The 20,449-nt window shown below is 47.9% G+C and overlaps 1 protein-coding gene across 9 annotated transcripts in view; it reads right to left on the reverse strand.

Annotated features, from left to right (window-relative positions):
* Positions 1-20,047, reverse strand: part of ADGRB1 (adhesion G protein-coupled receptor B1) — a 304,676-nt gene extending 284,629 nt beyond the window's left edge. For 8 of the 9 annotated variants that reach the window (XM_071553757.1, XM_071553756.1, XM_071553751.1 and 5 more), the window contains exon 1: positions 19,371-20,047. The gene's annotated coding sequence lies outside the window, so the exon portion shown is untranslated. The remainder of the gene's footprint in view (positions 1-19,370) is intronic. The other variant, XM_071553750.1, reaches the window with a different exon arrangement.
* Positions 20,048-20,449: the final 402 nt, after the last annotated feature.

Genomic DNA, 20,449 nt, shown 5'->3' on the forward strand with positions numbered 1-20,449 from the left:
TCAGCAAAGCAAACAAGGCAAAGGGCTCTGTTGTTTCAGACCCCTGTAGGAAAAGAAGAATGAAAAAGCAGCCCATCCTCCCTGCCTCGCATGTGACGAGCCACAGAAGAGCAGCAGGGCTGCCAAGCCTGGTGACTAAGGCCAAAGAGAGAGGAGATAGAGGAACACAAGGGCCTGCTTGTTTGGGTTTTGTTTGGGGAGTTATTTGAAATTCAGCAGCGACTGGCATTGGAGAACAGAGTCCACTCAGAGTCTCTCTCTTCCCATTCATCCCCATCCCGGCAAAGAAGAGAGGGGGGGACTCAGGCTGAGGAGCAGGAAAAACAACCAGGCTCCTTATAATAATTCCTGCCTGACAGAGGCATCCTCTGCCCATGGGGAAGCATTTGAACCTTGACTTCGTGGACTTTGGCAGGACAAAGCCTTGGTGCCCACAGCAGCCTGGGGCTGATCGAGTCTCACTCCTTAGCAGCGCTTTTGGCAAGTCTTACCTCCTCCTTCCTGAAGGTCAAGTAACTTTTTTGCCTCTGCCTTAGTTTCCCCAGGTGTAACATAAGAGTAAAACTGTCACATTTAACAAATGGGGACGTTCCTAAGCTGAAAGCTAAAAGAGAGTAAAATGATTCCTATGGAGCAGAAAATAACCACAGAAGATGAAGATACAGATTGGGTAAAAACAAACAACATGCTGTGAAGAAGGCAACATATCAATCTAGGACACACTGGGGGGGGGATATTTCCAGGTTTCCAAATATAGGGAAGACACTATCTTTGGCCATATCTAAAGTATTGTTTCCATTTCTGTGCTTGGGTTCAAGAAACACGAATTCCCACTGAGACAGGGTTGAAGAGAAAAATCACTAAGATTACCAGGAGAACATAAGACTTATCAGAAGACACTGGTGCATTTGGCTTTGTAAAAAGAAGGTGAAGGGAAAATTAAAATGCTGTAATTAAGACTCTGAGAAGGAAACATCAGGAGAAGAAAACAACCTTTAAATAAAATAGCAATAATGTCATGAGAATAAACAGGTTTGATTTGGAAAAAAAAATATACCTGGGTCAAGGCTTTAGCCACATGAAAATTTATTGTCCAGGACAGTCAATCTTGTATGTCTAGCAAGGAAGCATCCCTGCTACTGTGGAGGTGTTCACTGGCAAGGCAACTGGTTTTGGGAAGTGTCCTTCAAGTTCTGCCCTTCTCTATCAAATGTAAGGAGATGGAAACATCTCCACACCTCTGTAGCTTCCATCTATAGAGCTGAGCACAACAGGGGGGCTTTGCTTTAACGTGTTTCTCTACTCCGTGAGACGCCTCCTCACTGTTTTCTCTCAGGTGTTTGGTGAGTCATCTGCAACTAAGGGAAAGCTTTCTGGTCTAACCTTACATTAAAGTCTCCAGTAGCTCAAGGACTCATGACAACCTCCAGATCTGACATCTACCTTCTGCAGGCAGGACAGACTGCTTCCATCTGTCTACTCATTTTTAATTTAGGGTCCTCTATCTTTACTGCCTTATCCTCAAGATACAGATATTTCAGGGGTCCAGGGCAAATTCCAGAGGGTATAGCATAATGTTAATTATAGCATGATGTTGACAAACCAGGTCACATTCAAATTAACTGATTAAAGTTCAATAGTCCTTCTCATTCTATGACCCATCCATGCCCATGGCAAGGAAGTTGGAACTGGATGATCTTTAAGGTCCTTTCCACCCCATTCTATGATTCTGTTCTATCCTTACTGAGCTTTATTGGCTCCTTCTTATCTGAGCCTCAATCTCCAGGTAAACTTCTTGGGGGGTGTTGAACACTACAGAACTGGGGGCAGAAACCTTTTCTTCATCAGCTTTATTCCCTTCTGCTTGACTTTCCTGATGGTGAAAAAGCAAAGGGATTTGAGAGACATGAGCCATCTCCTGCTCCCTTTTAATATGACAGAAATCTTTGCACGTGTGCAACCCTGAACCCAGAGAAATGATCGTTCTGAGTGCAGTGACCCTTAATCCTCTCCTGTCTGTATTATCCCACAATGTTCCTCCTGCAGTCATTACCCTCTCCAGCACGTGCATATTTAGAATAATAGCATCATTAAGGTTGGAAAAGGCCTCTAAGATCATCAAACCCAAATATTAACCCACTTATTTACAGCAGAAGGGCAAGTTTCTTTATGATTTCTCTTCACATTGGTGTGACACTCAGCCTCTGTCCCAGACCTAAGTCTCACCTTCAAGTCCAGAGTTCCTGTTGATACATTTCTGTAGCCTAAATTTAAGCAATTTTAAGCCAAAAATCAGATTTTTGATCTCCACATGCCCAGTGAACCTAACTGGCATGTCCTTTGCAGCCAAGATGCTGAGAAATGTGGCACCAATGCCAGAGAGACCTTCATTCCCTGTGAACTGCTGCTTTCAGTTTCTGAGATGCTGCTGTTCAAGAGACAGAGCTCCTTGGAGACGGAAAGAAAAGATACAGAGGCAAATATTTCACTCCCCATGGAGACTCCATTCTGTCCTTATTACTGCTTGGTAATCTCCTGGTCAGTTCTGACTTACCTCTGCCCTCAGATTCTGATACCTTTGGGACAGATCTGGCAATCAGAATTCCTTCAGTTATGCAATATAAAAGATAGACAATATTAAAAAATAAGTAGGAATTAAAAAAAATCCCATCTGTGGTTGTTGAATCAAGCTGGAGTGGCTGACCACAGAAATTCCAGATTACAAAGAAAATAAATTTAAAATTAAGATTATTTTCAGCAACTCATGTTTTGAAGAGATCCAGTTCCATAATTTCCTGATTTTTTGTTTTGGCTGTTTTTCATGACAAGGTGAGTAAAGGTGAGGCCACAGATCTCTCTGTTCAGCCCATGCAATACTCAACAAGACTGTGCAACTCTCAGTTAAACCCAGCCTGGCTGCAGGTTTTGGAGAAGAGCCTCCAGCCCCCAGGAGGAGCAGTGTTGTGACCCTGGCCAAGGGATGTGTAGTCCCTCCTCATCCCTGCCTGGCACTGTGCTTGTTGCTCTCCACTGCCAGCTATTTTGTCCCTCAGCACCTTGTCCATGTTGCCATTTCAGACTGGGTGTCCTGAATTATCTTATTCTCATTGCACTAAAGTGAAAAAAAAAAAAACAACACCCCCCCAAAAAAAAATCTCAAAAAATAATTTAAAAATCCATTAATTAATACAAATAGAGACTGAAATATGACTATTTCACTGAAGTCCTGAAGCAAATGACATCTTCCCAGGAATACCGTAGTGGACACAGGCACATGTGTTTTATTTATAGCTCTGTTTTTACTGCAGTCACTCAATCAAGCATGGCCAGGGCTGTATTTAGGCAAATGTGGTTCATTTCTCCCCAGCTCAACTTTAAAGGGCAGTTAACGGCTTGTCCAGGGTGTTTGTGAGGAATTTTATGAGCACAACTTAATAAGAGAGGTAGAAAACTGTCATTCAAGAAATGCAGCTGCAAGAGAGAGAGGCAAATCCCTCCCCTTGCTGTCCTCCCAGAGAGTGGACTGTGATATAGGGAGCTCCCAGGAGGAGCCAGGCTTGCTTTTACAGCCAGAGCCCTGTCTCAAGGCTCAAATCTCCCTCTAACCTGCTCCATTCATCACCTCTTGGAAGCCTCTAAGTCGAGGTAAGACAACTCTCTGACAGGTTCACCTGACTCCTACCCCAAGTGCATTCATGCAGTTGCAGTGGGATGAACTCGCCATCCCTGTCGACAGGAGCTCACATAGGAGATCATAACTATTCCTTTTGGCCTCACAAGTGCTGGCTTTCCTTGTCTCCCCCTCTCTGATGCTCATTGCTCAGCAAAGAGACCACTTAAATCAGATAAGGCCAAAATGTGGCTCCAGCACCAGCTATTTCAATGCTGGGAGTGATGATTGGGTGATAAATTTGGTCTAATTCCTCTTACTGTCACCCTGTTCCCTTCAATGGTCTCTCTTCAACTTCAATCTCTCTGCTGGTAAAACCCTTGAAAATGTTTAAAAGCTTTCCTGGAATTAAAAAAAGTAATGATTCTTCTCCTTGATTTCATCTGAACATTATGTCTCTTGCCTGAAATTTGCTGTTAAATTTAGAGGATGTGCCTACACCACATTACCAGGACAGGACCCACACAAAGACGTCAACATAAGGTAACCTACTAACCCCTTGCACCTTGCACTGACTCTGAGTTGCTTTTTCCGCTGCAGGCTCCAGCCCTGTCCTCCTCTCCTACATTGTGGCTGAAATCATGTTCATTCTCAAACACCCAGGAATAGACCTGGGCCAGATCCATTCTCTATAAACCTGCACTTTGTTGTCACACATGTCATCCCTGAGGTTTAGATCTACCTCAGTCTATCTGTTGGCTTGAAGCAAACAGGAGAGTAATCAGAATCCTCCTGACACAGCAAATCTGGGGAGGAGAAAGGGGGAATCAATTTTTATAATACGTGTTTGGCACTACATAATAGATATAACTCTAAATGCAAGCCATAAAGTTGGAGAGGCTTATAAATTAAATCCATTCTGTCCCTTTTAACTAAAAAGTGACCTTACCATAGAATTAAATGTGGGTTTTACCCAGTGATCTGTGGAGTTGTTAAAGTGCATTGTGGCAGGGTGTTGTTACAGTAGAGAGAGGAGCCCCCAGACAGCCATCTCCACCCAGCTCACCCCATGGGCTGCTGTTTGATTTAACATTAACACAGGGCAACTGGAGAGCTGGGAATTTCACCCCTCTCCCTGCCAAAAGAAGGTGACTCATGTCTCTGCTGGGAACTGTCCCTGGCCAGGTTCTCCTCTGAACTATGACCAGTCTTGGGATGGAAAAGGGCTACCTAAGCAGGGCTGAAGAAAATGTTCTAAAAACACTTTCTAAAAATTAAACTGTCTGCACAAATGAAGGGAAGTTTTTGAATCTGTTTAGTTTGCCAAGCCCTAGCTACAGCACAAGAGGGGAAGAGGATTGGAAAGTACCCTGGGGTTCAGCAAAATGTCAGCATGGTGAAGAAAAAAGGGCTGGACGAGCCCGATTACTTGTGTAGTGAGTCCCTCCCCCTGCTCCAATCATAATACAAGAGAATCTGAAATGCAAAACCCCTGACATTGTAATCCAGCCCAGAGGACACAATTTAGGATGTTCCTGAATGCTTTTGAATGGGCAGAAATTATCAGGTTTTGTCTCACAAGAAAATACAGTTTGAAAGCCACTGCTGGGTTCCAGGTTGGTGTTCATGGCTAAAGGCTCTCTGAGCCTGCAGGAGACTCGGTGCTCCACGGAACATAACACAGGGTTGAAGGCTGTTCCACTTCCAATCAGTACAGCAGTGAGGAAAATCACTTCCCCCATGCCATGGATGAAACAGATGCTCAGGGAAGTCAGTGGAGTGTTACCTCATTACTACTGAGAAGTGGTGCAAAGGAGGAGCCAGGAGACTTCCCAGATACCGAAAGTCACTGGAACTTGGACAAAAAAAAAGTGCTGAGAGGGCTGTATCTTCTGTGTGTCCACTGGGCTAGTGTTGCCCTGCGAGGCACAAACATCTATCAAAGGTTTAGATGAGATATTAGGAATTTCATTTTTTCATGGAAAAGGTTGTAAAGAATTGGAAAAGATGGCCTGGAGAGGGAGTGGAGTCACCATCCCTAGAAGTGTTAAAAAATGCATGAGGACATGGGTTAATGGTGAATGTGGTGGTGCTTGGTTGATAGTTCAACTTGATGATCTTAAAGGTCTTTTCCAACCTTAATGATTCTGTGAAATAACAAGATCAGACTCAGGAGAGCAGCCCAGATGGGTCAAGGTTCTGTTGGAGACTCATCTGACAAGCCACATTCCACTGTGCTTAGACACTGATGCCAAAGTCTACCTTCTCATTTTGGCCTTTCTTTGTGTCCTGTTCACCTATTTGTTATTAGTATTATCTTGTTGAGCAGTGGCATTTTCTTTGCAATACTGTTGGACTGCAGAGGGACAGAGCCCAGTCTCAGAAACCATCTGATGGGCTGTCCCAGGAGCTGGACTTGAAGATCCTTTTGGGTTCCTTCCCACTCAGGATATTTTATGAATCTTTCATGGCCATTCACACCATGGATTTGTTACCCAGGTTATACCAAGGACCATCCTGGGGGCAGCACAGCCTGGGGATTATTACTTATAAACCTTAGGATCAAGACTAAACCCCAGGTGGGGAGACAGAGAGAACTTAGTCCTGTGGCAACATGTCACTCAGCCAAAGAACAAGCCCTGACATATATTGTTAATTAACAATTGATGTGATATTTCATTGATTGCAGATCTGCAGGGATTCAGACCCACACACACACACTAGAGATGCTGGAAGAGCAAAGTACTTGGAAGAATTAACTAGAAGAAAAATAAACTTTGATTGTACTCAGGTAAAACCCACCTGCACTCCTGAATCAAGAAGGAAAGATATCCTAAAAAAGTTGATTTTGCAAAGCACAACAATGTTGAGCCTCAGTCAGAGTCTCTCCCAGCCACCATGGTGCTGACAAAGGCATCATATTTACCCAGACTTCCTCAGTGTTCTTTCACCTTGAATATTTACCAATGTTAGAGATATTAATCTTAAAGTTAATATTTTACAGAGCCTCAATAACTTTTGGAATCTTCCCTGCAGATCCTATGAAATAAAGGGAAGCAGCCATTAATCAGCAGGTGCTGGGCTGGGCTGGGTTGATGTCCTCCACCTCCTAATTCTAGCACACCCATGTGAAAATGCCAGGTTTTGTGCTGCTACCATTTCAAAGCTATTTATGGCTAATATTTGGCAAAATCCAAACTCTGCAGACATCCAGGATCTGAAATCAAAGTCAAGGACCAATTCAAGAACATCTGGAGGACAAGACCCACCAGCCAGAGTCCTTGTCTCCAAACAAATTAATAAATAAATAAACAATCCCCCCCAACACTTTCAACCATTGAAAATGCAGTTGGATTTTCCACACATGGTTGGGCTCAATGATATCAAAGAACTTTCCCAACCTTAACAATTCTATGACTCTACAATTCAGCTGCTCGCAGATCAGGTTTTTGTCAGCCCACAGCTCTTCCCCCATCTCCCTGTTTCTGCCACAGTAACACCAGGAGGCACCAGCTAAGAGTTGAACCCCATTGTATCCAAGAAGATCAACTTCCCTAACCTCATAAACCCCAATTTTCCTGAGGCTGGAAGTATCTAGGAAAGGGTGCAAAGAAACATTCAGAGGTAGCAACAGCGATCCAGGAGCTTCTCCGAGGAAAAGAACTGAGCTGGAGGCGTAGCAAGATCCCAAGACCATCAGATTTTGACTTCATGACTATCAATGGTTTACTTTCCGCTTAATTCATGGAAATTTTTACCTAAGCCATAGACCAACCAGCTGCCTCTGTGTTCAGAAGCTCTAGACTGGCCATGCTCAAATTCAGTGCTGTGCAACCTACGATAATCAAGAGATGTAAACCCAAAAGGGCTCATCAAGAAAAACTCTGAGACACCAGACCCCATTGGTCGATTTTTTGGGAAGGAATAAAGTAAAATAACTTTAAATGATTCGCTCTGTTGATGACCCAGGAAACAGCCAGACAAGTTGCCACAAAACCAGAGAAAATTAGGGTTCAGGTAGAGTCCCAGCTGCCAGGGCTGGGTGGCTGCACAGAGTAATTACAGCACCAAAATCACCTTCCAGACTAGAAGCCAATTTGCACAGCTAAAAACCCCTTTGAAATCCTCTTTCTCTGACTGTCTGAGGAGTTGTGGAAATCAGACCAACATTTTCAGAACAGGACACTTGAGTGGCAGGATGGGTCACTGAGTGGAGGGGATGGTTGAGCATCCCTGCTGATTCCCCACCCCACTTCTGACATTGGCACTGGGGCGATTGATTTCTTTCCCCCCTGACTCCACTCCCCAGCTACAAATAACTTCCACAGGGAAGATTACAATCCCTGCTCTGTAATCAACAGCAACTTCAAAAGGGCTTAGCCCTGAAAGAAAACCTCAGAGGGATGGTGTGAAGTGGGAAACAAATGCAGCATTTGTGTTGTAATTTGAAGTGGGAGGTTGGGGTTTTAATAACCACCTCACTGTGTCATGCTGGGCATCTTGTGGCTCAGAAATTGTATTTGTGAGGACAGGAGGTTGCAGGAAGAGTTTTGGCTCCACCTGAAAGGCAGCCATGCCTGGTGTGGAGCATCCAGGGTGTTTAGTTGTGCATGGCAGTTGTATTTAGCACCAGCTTTCCTGTCACGCCCCAGCACTGTCACCTGCACACAAAGCAGAGCCTGGTGACGTGGCTCCAGGTCTGGGAAGAGTCGTGTCCTACTTACAACCAACCACCCTGATGGACAAGGGAAGGGAGGTGAGAAAAAGCAGTGCTTTGTCCCACATTCAACACACAGAATGGAAATAAATGTGGTGAGTTCCATAAACACATTGAAGACCTATTCAAGACAGGGGAGAAAAAGTTGTTTCAGTTCCCTCAACCTTTTAAGATGAGCTCCAACCCAACAAATACTCGTTGCACTTGCTGGGAGCTCTTAGAAATCCCCAGCTGGGTTTACCAGCCGTATCCCCCATCCCCAGCACATCCCACATCACACCTGAAGCTGCTGGCATTCAGGTGTTATTCTCAGGGGCTCTCTGGGATGGTCTTAGAGGTCCTTTTGTGAAGACCATTCCTACTAATGAGAAGTCAAAAGGCAGACCAAGCAAGAGCGGGACCCACCAGCCATCAGCACCACAGAACAAGGAAGGAGATACTGCTGCTTGTGGTGGAGGATCCCTCCTTTCTACATCCCAGAAAACTCCCCTTGACCACAGAACAAGGCAAGGCTTTTCCCAGAACAACTGAAGAAGAGAGAAATGTGTCAGTAATGGGAGTAAAAAAATGTTAGCAGCACATCTTAGGGCAAGGTGTGTGCATGTTTCTGATCAAAGGTTGCCACAGCCCAGCCAAAAAATCAGTGTAAGACCCCAGAGAGAGAGGAAGGGGGATGGGCTTCCCAAGAGGCAGCTTATCTATAAAACTGGGTCAAGTCAACGGGACATCAAACCATGGCTTTGTCCCAACACAGAGGAAGGACAATCTCTACCTCTTGAGTGGTGGTATGGATGTCTCATGCAGTAACAAGAGGTTCTTCTCTCACTCAAAACACATCATGTCCTTAGATTTCAGCCCCCAGGCCCCAATCTCAATCAGATTTCCTCCTTTCTGAGAAGGACACCGCAGAAGGTGGTGTCATACAGTCCCACCCTGGAGTTTGTCCTGCAAAACAGCCTTCAGTGCTTTCCCCAGGACACATTTAAATACCCTCCAGGCCTCCTGCTCACCGCATAAAGGCACCTCCTGAGGGCAGCTGCGTCCAGTGAGGGCATCAAAGTCTGCAGCACTCATGTCTTGCACAAGATCACAGATGACTGAGGTTGAAAGGGACCTCTGGAAATCACCTTCATCTGTCCTCACCATTTTCCCTGGTCTTGGAAGAAGATATCTGGACTGAGGATACTCCATCTTAGGGAATACCACTTCCAATGGCATTTCCATGCCTACAGGCACTTCCCTCAGACAGGCAATTATTGTCCAGTCCCTGAGAAGTGCCTTGGGTACATCTATGAGCATGTCAATTCTCACAGCAAAGGATACCTTCCTGGAATTTCCACTCATCCTACTTAACAGATCCCTCAGCTAACCAGCATTTTGCTGGGATCTCTCCTGGCTTCCCCCCTGCCCTGTCAGCCTCGCTGCTCTTGTGCCTGTCACCATCTCTCCTTCTGGTAGTAGCATCATCTCCATCTGGAGAATCTGGAAGTCCTGACAGCACTGCTATCCCTGTTAACATATCTAAAAACCCCAAGCTGGCAGGAACCAGCAAGTCCCACAGGACAGACAGTATTTGACGTTGTTCCTCTAGTTTTTTAAGTATTCAGGGTATGCAGCAAATGTACATTCACTATTTACTTATTCCTTCATTTCCCCTCATGGCTGACCTGCAAGTGCTAAAATGGGAGATTGGAAGGGCAGTGCTCTGTCCAGTGATAGGGCCTGAGGGGAAAACATGCAGCTGTGTCAGATAAGGTTTAGGTTGGATATCAGGAAAAGGTTCTTTACCCAGAGGGTGGCTGTGCACTGGAACAGGCTCCCCAGGGAAGTGGTCACAGCAGCAAGCCTAAGAGAGCTCAAGAAGTGTTTCATAGAATCATAGAATGGATTGGGTTGGAAAAGACCTCCCAGATCATCAAGTCCAACCCTTGGTCCAACTCCAGTCCCTTTACCAGATCATGGCACTCAGTGCCACGGCCAAGCTCAGTTTAAAAACCTCCAGGGATGGGGAATCCACCCCCTCTCTGGGCAGGTCACTCCTATGCGTGATTACTCTCTCTGGAAAGAATTTTTTTTCTTATATCCAACTTAAATATCCCCTTGCAGAGCTTGAGCCCATCGTGCCCCCTTGTCCTGTTGCTGAGTGCCTGGGAGAAGAGACCAACCCCCATCTGGCCAGAACTTCCCTTCAGGCAGTTCTAGACAGTGCTGAGGTCACCTCTGAGCCTCCTCTTCTCCAGGCTAAACACCCCCAGCTCCCTCAGCCTCTCCCCACAGCACTTGTGCTCCAGTCCCTTCTCCAGCCTTATTGCTCTTCTCTGGACTCGCTCCAGCACCTCAATATGTTTCCTGAACTGAAAGGCCCAGAACTGGACAACATTCTCAGGCACATGGTGGGATTCTTGAGGTGTCCTGTGTAGAGCCAGGACTTGGATTTGTTGATCCTTGTGGGTTTCTTCCAGCTCAGGACATTTTATGATTCTACTGAGATTTGGGCAGCTCAGGGACCACAGGGCCTCTCTCATATACATCCCATATATGGCTTCTCCCACAAACACCCATTTGTTTGTCTACCCACATGCTCTGTGAACACAATCTTACATGTTCCTTGTCACAGCCTTCCACTCCTTTGGGCTGGCTGTACTCACCAGAGCAGACCAGGCACCAAATGTCCTTTGTCATGTGCTCTCCTTAAATCAAAACTCACCCCTGGAGCCATCAGAGTTTCCCTAGAAAGATGCTGTGCCCCAGGCAATACTTGCAAGGCAGGCAGCATGTCTGACCACTGACCAACCATATCACTGCCAAGCTCCATCCCAAGTGTAAGTGCCAAGACAGCTCAGCCCTGCTCAGGGTAGAGGTTCATTGACATTTACACATTTAACATCACCAACGACCTCAGAGACAGCAGCTGTACATGCTGCTAGGTTACAGAGATTTTCCTCTCCTCCCACCCCTGATTTCTGCCATAAAAATCAGAGGCTCTGCTGTAATTTTATCTTCATAGAGAGGTATTCTTGGGGCACATACAAGAGCCAGATTCCCTGACCATTCCCTGCACAAAGCAAGATTGCAATAAGCTCCAAAGAACGAGGTGCTCGCCCTTGCCCCTTCCTTTGTATCCACAAAGGTGTGGAGCATTTTGTTAGCAATTAACCCTTGTTGCAGCTCAATAGAGCTGATCAGATTGTAGAACAACATCTGAGAAGTGGAGATTAGAGGGCCAAACTCTTTAGTACTTAAAGCACCAGTGCAGCTACTCAAAATCTGATTTTCCTTTCTTCGCTGGCTGTTGATTAAAGCCTTTTCAAGCAGTACTTTCCAACCTGCAGATGCTTAAGTCAGGTGATTGAGAAAAACTCTTGCTTTTTCCTGGCTGAGAAATGACAACAGCATGTATCTAAAGTATTTCAGAACAAAAATCAGGCCCAGAAAACACACCTAAGTGTGTGTCTGCCTGTACATGTGCACTAGTGCACAGCTTTGGTACACCTGACCACAGCACAAACATGTAAAAGCTTTCATAACGTGGTTCCAGAAGGGAGAAAATACTCTTGAAGCAGAAGCTGAGTCCAGAAATAGATTGTGAGAGAATCAATTTTTGCTGCATACTGATTTATTCAAACCTTCCACGGTGGCAAAGGCTTCTATAACAGAATATCTGATTACAGGACTATGACGATAAATTCCACACACCCTCCAGCAGTGGCCAATGAATAACTGACTTGTTAAGGGAATGGACCTGCACAATGAATAAATCTACCAACAGGGCTTTCAATACAAAAGACCCCATCGGGACAGATTTCCTTCTGAAGGTGTATCGACTTTCATGTGCAGGAACCAGCAGATATTTGTTTCCAGAAGATCACCATTGTTAGATTGCTGCTCAACAACATCCAGTATAAGCCAGACTCCTACCCCAGGCTTAATCCATTTGCATATCAGTGTGTGTTGGACCATATACAAAGGGCCATTTTGCAGTGTTATACAAGGTCTCCTGGAAAAGTATATCTTTAATCCAGAGGGAATCCAAGAAATGTACAGGAGATTTGCACACTTCCAGAGCCTTGGTTGTAGGAGAGCATCAGGAAAATAAAGACTGAGAAAGGACAAGAAAACCTGACTCAGAAGGAACATTTAAGGGTGGACATGCACTCAAGAGTCAAGGCACAAAAAGAACAATTCATTTCTGTTGCTTGGCCAGTGTCCTTCATCTCAGAATTCCAAAGGAAATGTTGTTTGACCACATCCAGTGGAAGGGCTGGCACAGAGCCCCCCGGGGGAGTAGGAAGCCAGGCATCCCCATTTCACAAATGAGAACACCACAGTGCAGAAAGACCAATGCCTTAATTAACTGTGACCTGACTCCCTGGCCTGAGCCATGAGGTTTGGCAGTGGATGAGATCAGCCCTATAAAGATGTCCTTGGTGCATAGTGGGAATTGCACTACAGCAGCTTCTCAAATCAAGCCATGGAGTTTAATGTTGGGTAGAGCAAAGCTCCAGAGGTTTGTGGAGCTGTAGACTTGAATGATCATCTCCAAGAAGACAGGAGTACAGATGGGACAGAGACAGAGTTTCAGCTCCAAATCTATTCTAGCATGGATACAATGACCCCTATCCCAAAAGCATTTAGAGAGAGAGCTATGCTAACTTTCAAGGAATATGGAATAAAGTATTTCTGCCAGGAATGGGATATTCCTCATAACTGACAGAGAGAAGAAAGAAAAGAGCCATTTTGCAAACAGCAGGGACTTTGTTATAGGCCAGCTGAGCTCAAAAAAACCCTGAGAGAACACCTTCATCTAGCAAAGGCAGCCTGAAAACAGGCAGCTGACAAGGTGAGCATGCAGGTGGGAGTGCTGAGGTGTCATAAGACCTGCCTCTGACCAAAACTCGATGTTCAGAGAAAGAGCTGGCAATAATGTACACTGGTACCTGCACATGGTATGCACAAAATGGTGTCCCAAATACATGCAGGATTCCTGTGTCCTTCTCTCAGGCCAAATCAAGCCAGAAAGCAACAGCTCTACCTGGATTAAACCACCAACCTAAAACCCTGATGCTCACTGGAAGGAGCTTTTTTTATGTTTTATATCTCTTTTTTTCACGTATGCACTTCAGCCAGCACACAGTGCACCATGTAAGGTTGCATCCATCTGCTTCAATTTTTAACCTCAGCTAATCCAAACAGGGAAAAAATCTAGATGTCCTTACAAGGGCTGTGTCCATCCTTCCTCCAGATCCCTTGTGCTTTCCCTGGTCCTCCTTGTTCCAGGGATAAGGCAGGACACCCAACATGGCAGAGCTGTTTCAACAGCTCATTTGTCATCAGCTGGTCAGTCTTTAATCAATGTTTTATGAAGGGATATTTCAGAAAAAATGCAGAGGGCGTAGGAGAAGGAAAGTAGGAAACCATCCCTGGTTTAATTTTGATAACACTGGCAGGGGGTGATTCGCTCCAACAAATTAAATTCAGCAAATCTCTCATTTTCTCTGACAGAGGTAACCAATTTAAATTTTCATAAAGGGGGCAGTGATGTGTGTCTGCCAGACAGACTCACCAATCTAGCAGCCTTCTGATTTAAAATATTATCTTTCCTTTCCTTCTTTTTTTTTTTTTCTTCCTTTTCCCTCAGAGCTTCCTGGAGCAACATGAGAGATTATCTCAGCATAATCAGACTGATACAAACCCCTCGCTCCGAGAGGCACCGCGAGGAATTTCTAAGCACAAGATGTGACGACAAATGGACATTGTGAAGGGACTTCATTTACTGCTCATTTTCCTTCCCTTTATTTATTTTTATTGTTGTGTTTTGTAGCCTCAGCATCCTGCAAACTGTATTATAGAGCCAAATATCACATGGAGTGCATGTAAGAGAGAGGGAATTACACTCTCCCCGTGGGCTGCTCTGCTGGATTGTTCTCCAAGTGAGTAGCTTGGCTTCCAGTTGATGTTTTCTTATATTTGAATAAAATGCAACCAGTATTGGGTCAGGAATGATGTGGGGCTGTGGAAGAATTGCCTTTTTGACAGCAGGAGCATTAAGAAGGGTTACAAGAGAGATGGAACCTCCAACATTGGGATGCTGGAGAATTCTAAAGACCAGGATAATTTCTGTGGTGGCCCTGACTTGGAGAAATGAGAGTTGCCCCAGCTCCCTGTCAGAGTGATTTGGGACCTAGAGGACTTGCCCCCTGTGGATTTGGGTTCTGAAGGGTCCATACCTGAATCATAGAATTACAGAATGGTTTGGGTTGGACTGGACCTTAAAGCTCATCTCATTTCAACATCCTGCCATGGGCAGGGACAGCTTCCACTAGACCAGATTGCTCCAATCCCCATCCAAACCCAGTCTTGAACACTTCCAAGGATGGGGCAGCCAGTTTCTCTGGGCAACTTGTGTCAGTGCCTCACCACTCCACTCTCACAGAGATGAATTTCTTCCTAATATTAAATCTAAGGGAAAGGAGTGCATCTCAATTCAAAAGCAGCCCCTGTCTCTCCAGTGCAGACAGAACACTGAAATACTATTTTCCCTGGAAGATGTGGTTCAAAGCAACTGAAATGCAAAGAGTCAGACCTTTATCCCCACCTTGGCTGAGAGAGCTGTGTCCCAGTCCCTTTCTTCCTGTGCTTCAGAGACCCAGATCCCCACCCCACCCAAATACATGGATGGACATCAGCTCCCACCAGAAATTTAACTCTTGGTCAAGTTTTGCCCAAGCACAATCATTGCTCTCCTGCCCTCTTTCATCTCAGCACCTTCTGCAAACCTCAGACAAGCAGAGAGCCCAGGGACTTTGGGGAAGGAACCATGAGAAGAACACAGCAGCATCCTGTGAGGGGTGAATGCTGGGTTACGATGGGGACTTTCTCTGCAGCCACATCGAGCTGTTCTGATGTGTGCTGTGACATCAAGACTCCCCTGCAAACCTCCAGGCCAGGTGCCAGCTCCCTTCCCTTTGAAGGCTTGCTTGGGGATGTGAATTTTCTCCAAGGGGAGGAGGCGAGCTGGTTCCAGAGACAGCCTGTCATCCATCTTGAAGAAAATACTCCTCTCTCTTTGCACCTATCCTAGAAAGGTGGCAACGGGTGTGCTGCAAGTCCTGGATTAGGCCCGGAGAAAAGCTTTGACTCATTTGTTTATCAGCGCAGGTTTCCTGGAGCTAATTAATGAGCCGAGCTGATACCCTGCAACAGGTATCAATGACGGGATTTCCTGCGTGCTGCACTTGAGCTACGGGAGAAGGTGAATCCATGAGCACGCTGCTTTGCCCTCTCCCTCCTCAAAAAAGGGGGAAAGAAAAGCCATCTGTAGCCACACAGACACTGCGGGAATCCCCTCCATCACCCCCCTTCCCCGGAGCAATGATGGAGCACGATCCCTGCTGAACGATACTGTGGGTGGACTCCCAGGAGCAGAGTGCTCAGGCACCCCTTTCCCCCACTTGTAGGGGAGCAACGGGTGGTGTGAAGACCCCCAGGAAGCCCTTGGGGCCGGGGGCTGCCCCAGTCCTGGGCGTGGGGACAACAGAGCTGCACACACCATTTGTACTCCCATGGAGAGCCCGTGGAAGATCAGTGAGCCTCTATTTTCACAGGGATGCTGAAATTTAGGAGAATGTGGAGGAGGGAGGCTGGAACATGTAGGGGGAGTATGGTAAAAAAACATGGGGTGTGGGGGCCAAAAAGCCCATAGAAAGGTGATGCTGGAAAGTGGGAAATAAACCCCATGGGCGGCGTTTTTCTGGTGCGAGGTGCGAGGCAGAGCTTGGTACGAGTCCCAGCCGTGCAGGTGAGAAATTTTGGGGTTTTTTTTGGCGGGGACATGAAGGGCAGCAGCGCTCCACGGACTATGCCGAGCATCCGAGAGCTCCGGGGGCGGCGACCGGTGATAGCCGGGCTGCGAGCGCCACCTCCCCGCCGCTCGCCGCAAGCCCGGCCGCCCCCGACAGCCCCCTCAGTCCCGGGCTTGGGTAGGGGAGAGGTGTGGAAGGGATCCTGACAAGAGACTGAGATGCCCTCTACCTTTTTCCAGCCTCTCCTGCCCCGGGCTTCCAGCGGGAGTGGTCCTGGTGCTATGGGAAGGATGGAGTGTGCGTGTTTGTGTGTGTGTGTGTGTGTGTGTGTGTGTGTGTGTGTGTGTGTGTTGGGGGGATGGTGACAGTGAGTTTAGGATGGCTGGAAAAGGGGTGCTGCAAGGGAGGGACGGGCTGTGTGGGTGTCCCAGACCGTCTCTGAGGGCCTGTGGGGCAGAGGGCGATGTGGGTCTCCCTGGGGGTGGCAGAGCAGTGGGATGTTGGGGTGCTCCCCCCTACTGTGGAGGTTGCCTTTGGCTGCTCCTTGAGGTTTGATTGGAAATCAGGAGTGTGTCCCCCCAACACGTTTCCCAGCCTGGGTATGGAGTCTGGCACATAGCCCCTGCCTCAGTTTCCCCCGTGTAAGGAGAAGAGGGGTAATGAACCTTCATTCATGGAAACCCCCTGCACTTTGCCACCAGTCCTTCTCTTTGCCTGCTCACCTTTGCTGGTCAATTATGGGGGGACTACAAACACCTATGCCTTCACCCAGGGCTCTGCAACACCATCCCAAGTGCTATGGAAAGGGTCAGGAGTCCTGCTCCTGCCCTGCCTGTGCCTTTACCCCGTTCAGTTTGTTCCTGGCCTTCCCCTTTCCCTTCCATAGCAGAAGCGATACTGCACCCTGATCCTTCCATATCACACAGAACAGAGCATGGAGGTCTCCTGGGTCCCTCTATCCCAGCACCCCGTGCTCCCTGTGCCACTCTGAGACCCATCAGACAGGATGTCCTGCCTTCTCTGCTTTCTGTCCCTGTCCTCTGCCTGGCTTGTCCCCGTGCCCACCCTGTCCCCTGGCAGTGCGGCTCAGCTGAGAGCTGGTGCAAATCCCCAGCACCCTCCCGGGGTAAAAACCTCCCTGGCTCTTCCCTGAGAACTCCTTTATCTTCCTCAGTGAGGTCTTGGGCACTGCGAGGACTATAGGACCCAGGTTAATGAGTCATTAATTAATTAGGGACCCACTTAATATGCAAGAGGAGTTGTTTGTTTCCTTTAGCAGCCCGGACTTTGGAAGAGATCCCAGCTCTGCGAAGCCTCCAGCCTCGTCTCCCAGCTGATAATAGATAATACAGATATTTCAGCACCAGCCAAAGCAGAGTCATCATCATTAACACTCAGCCCTCCCTGCTCCACCACGGAGGTCAGCAGGCAACTCCGCGGAGTGCCTGGGGCTTGTCCCTCCTGGCTTTCCTCAGGCTTTGCACGGCCAGGTGAGAACAAACCTAATGCTAATCAACAAGTAGTGGGGCTGGGGAGGTGCCCCCTGCTCCCTGACCACCCCTGGCTCCTTCCTAGGGAGGCTTTCGAGGCGCTGCGATTTTCGCTCTGCCGCACAGGCAGCTTTGGGCATCTGTCAAAGTAGCTTCGTTCTTCCTCAGCCCCCTCCTTCCTCTCCTCCTCTTCCTCCTCCCTCAGCCATCCGCTGTCAGCTGGCCCTGGCACTTGCCAGACCCGGTGCTGGAGGTGGATTGGACCTGAGCCTTGGAAAGCTCCAGCTCCAAAGGGATGTGGTGGTCAGGGGTGGAAAGGGGGTGTCATTTTGCCCTCCATCCCTTTGACCTTGCCTGGATGCTTCCTTCCCTACCACCTTCTTTCTATGCAACTGATTCACAGGGGTTGTTTCCTTGGCCAGGGCAGAACCAGGGACATGAGTGTGAGTCACAACCGAGAGTACCTGGCAGAGTTGATCTGAGACCTCTGCCTTTGACTCGGGGAGCAATGCCTGCTCTCAGGCAGGACTGGGGCACAACGGGGCTGAAAAGTCCCTCTGAAACAACTGCGTGATCCCCTCCACCCCGCTTTGCCTCTTTTCCTTACAGCCTTGACAGAGTCATGGCTGAAACACCTCTCTGTGAAAGTCTGAAGATGCATCAACAGCCACCCTCCATCAGCGAATGTCAGGCCGTGAAAGGGAAGGGGGCGGTGGGGGAAGAGGGAGAGACAAATTTTGCGATTCATTCCCACACAGGGTGATTCAGAACAAGATGCTTTGTAATTACGCATCCTGATGGAGACTCCTTCTCTCTCCAACCCCAACCCCCCCCCCCCAACCCCGCAAGGCTAAGCCATGCCTGGGTGCCAGCATTCCCCAGGAGCACAGCTCCAGGAGCAGCGTGTGTGTGTCTGTGTGTCTGTGCCATGCTCCGAGCTCTACACAGGCTAAAGGCTAATTTTCTCCTTCAGCGTGAAGCAAAGTGCTGATAAATGGCATTGGGGGGAGCGGGGCGGGGGGGCACATTAGGAGCCCATCGCCTCTCCAGCCGTTGCCTCCAGCTCTGGGTAGGAGCCACACCAGCGGCAAAGCGAGCAAGGACCCCCCACCCCCACACACCTCAGAGCTCTCCAAGGAAAAGGGGGAAGGCAAGGAGCTGGGATAAGGGCAGATTCACACCCGGGGCAGGCAGCTGCCTGTCCTGAGACTTTGTTCGCCAACATTGCAGGCTGAGGAGTACCGGATCCCAAGGCTGCCCGCGAAGGCACCGCGGCTTCAGAGCACTTCGCAGTCCAGCCCCGGCTGGCTCTGCAGCACTCCTGTCGCGATCCCCCGCTCCTCTTCCCTCTCCTAGCTGCCTTCTCCCCTCCAAACCACCCAGTCCCCAGCTGCCTTCCCCAGGACACAACTGCATTTCCCCCTCTGCATCCTGCAGGTATCAATATTTTCCACTGCCGCTTGATGTTTGCCCACAGGACCCGCATGCACAAAAGTTAAAACTTCCCATGTCAGGGAATGATTATGCTCTATCGGTCCAAATTGCAGAGCGGAGAGGATGAAAACATCCTCCGGGTGCTGTTTCCAGGGGCAAAAGCAGAGGAGTGGGTGCCCATCGCTGCCCCCATCCCTGCCTCCCTGGGGATGGAGACAGACCCCTCTTCGCTCCAGGCAAAGCGCAGCCCGGAGAAGTCGTGTTCCCCCTCTCCCTCCCCTCCGTGGAAGAAGGAAGGGTGGCCGGGAGCTCCTTACCTTGACGAGCTCCCCAGGTTTTATATCCTCCTTCTTCCCTTTGTCAAATTCCAAATGGAAACCAGCAACATATCCAGGGGTAACCAGCCCAACATTGGGCAGTGCTTGAAGTCCAAAGGATGGCAGAGCCCTCTCTCCCTCCGCTTCCTCCACTCTCGACTCTACATATATATATACATACACATTTTTATATATATATATATATGTATATATATATATATGTATATGTTAAAAGGAAAAGGGGAAAAATCCTAAAAGAAATGGGGGTGGGGAGGGAAAGGAAGGGAGAACCTTTGGTGTCTCTGCAGACAGGCAGGTAGAAGAGAAAAGCTGAAAATAATTAAGCCGTTTTTTGAGGAATCCTTAGGAGAAAGGAAAAACGCAGTTAAAAGCCAATAAATCATTAGATCCAAGCAGACAATCAAGTCTTCTCCTTTGGAAAAAAAAATACAGCAGGGTTCAGAGTAGCTTTCCCAGCAGTGAGGAGCGAGAATGGTCTTCTTCAGAAAGATATGTTTGTTTAAAATCCACTCGTCTGCTTTTCCTTCTTTCTCTCTCTTCTCCCACCACTTTTTTTTTTCTTTTTAAATTCTGCTTCTGAATCTCTCTCTGTGAAACTAGATCCAGTCTTTGTAGCCAGGGGCTGCATTAAGGATTACATCAGGCTTTTATAAGCTTTCCAGATCACACATTAGAGTGAGAGAGAGAGAGAGAGAGAGAGGGAGGGAGGGATAGGAGGGAGGGATGAAATGCACACACACATACACACGCACACGCACGGATCGGAGCTTTGTAAAACAGGCAGCTATAGGCAAGGACCCGAACTGACACGGTATCGCATCGGGCATGCTCCGCTAGCCTACAGGAGAGGATGGATGGATGGAGGGATGGATGGATGGATGGATGGATGGAGGGATGGATGGAGCAGAGAAACCCAACGACAGCCGGAGCGCGCTTGAGGCTGGGCAGCGCAGCCTCCCCGGGACAGCTTAGCCCTAAGCGGGGAGCCAGGAGGTGAAGAGAGAGCCGTGAAGGTGGTGGTGAGGATGGCGAGGGTTCTGTTCCCCTCCCCTCTCCCC

The sequence above is a fragment of the Pithys albifrons genome, chromosome 4 (assembly GCF_047495875.1).
Source record: "Pithys albifrons albifrons isolate INPA30051 chromosome 4, PitAlb_v1, whole genome shotgun sequence".
In the NCBI taxonomy this organism is placed as follows: domain Eukaryota; kingdom Metazoa; phylum Chordata; class Aves; order Passeriformes; family Thamnophilidae; genus Pithys; species Pithys albifrons.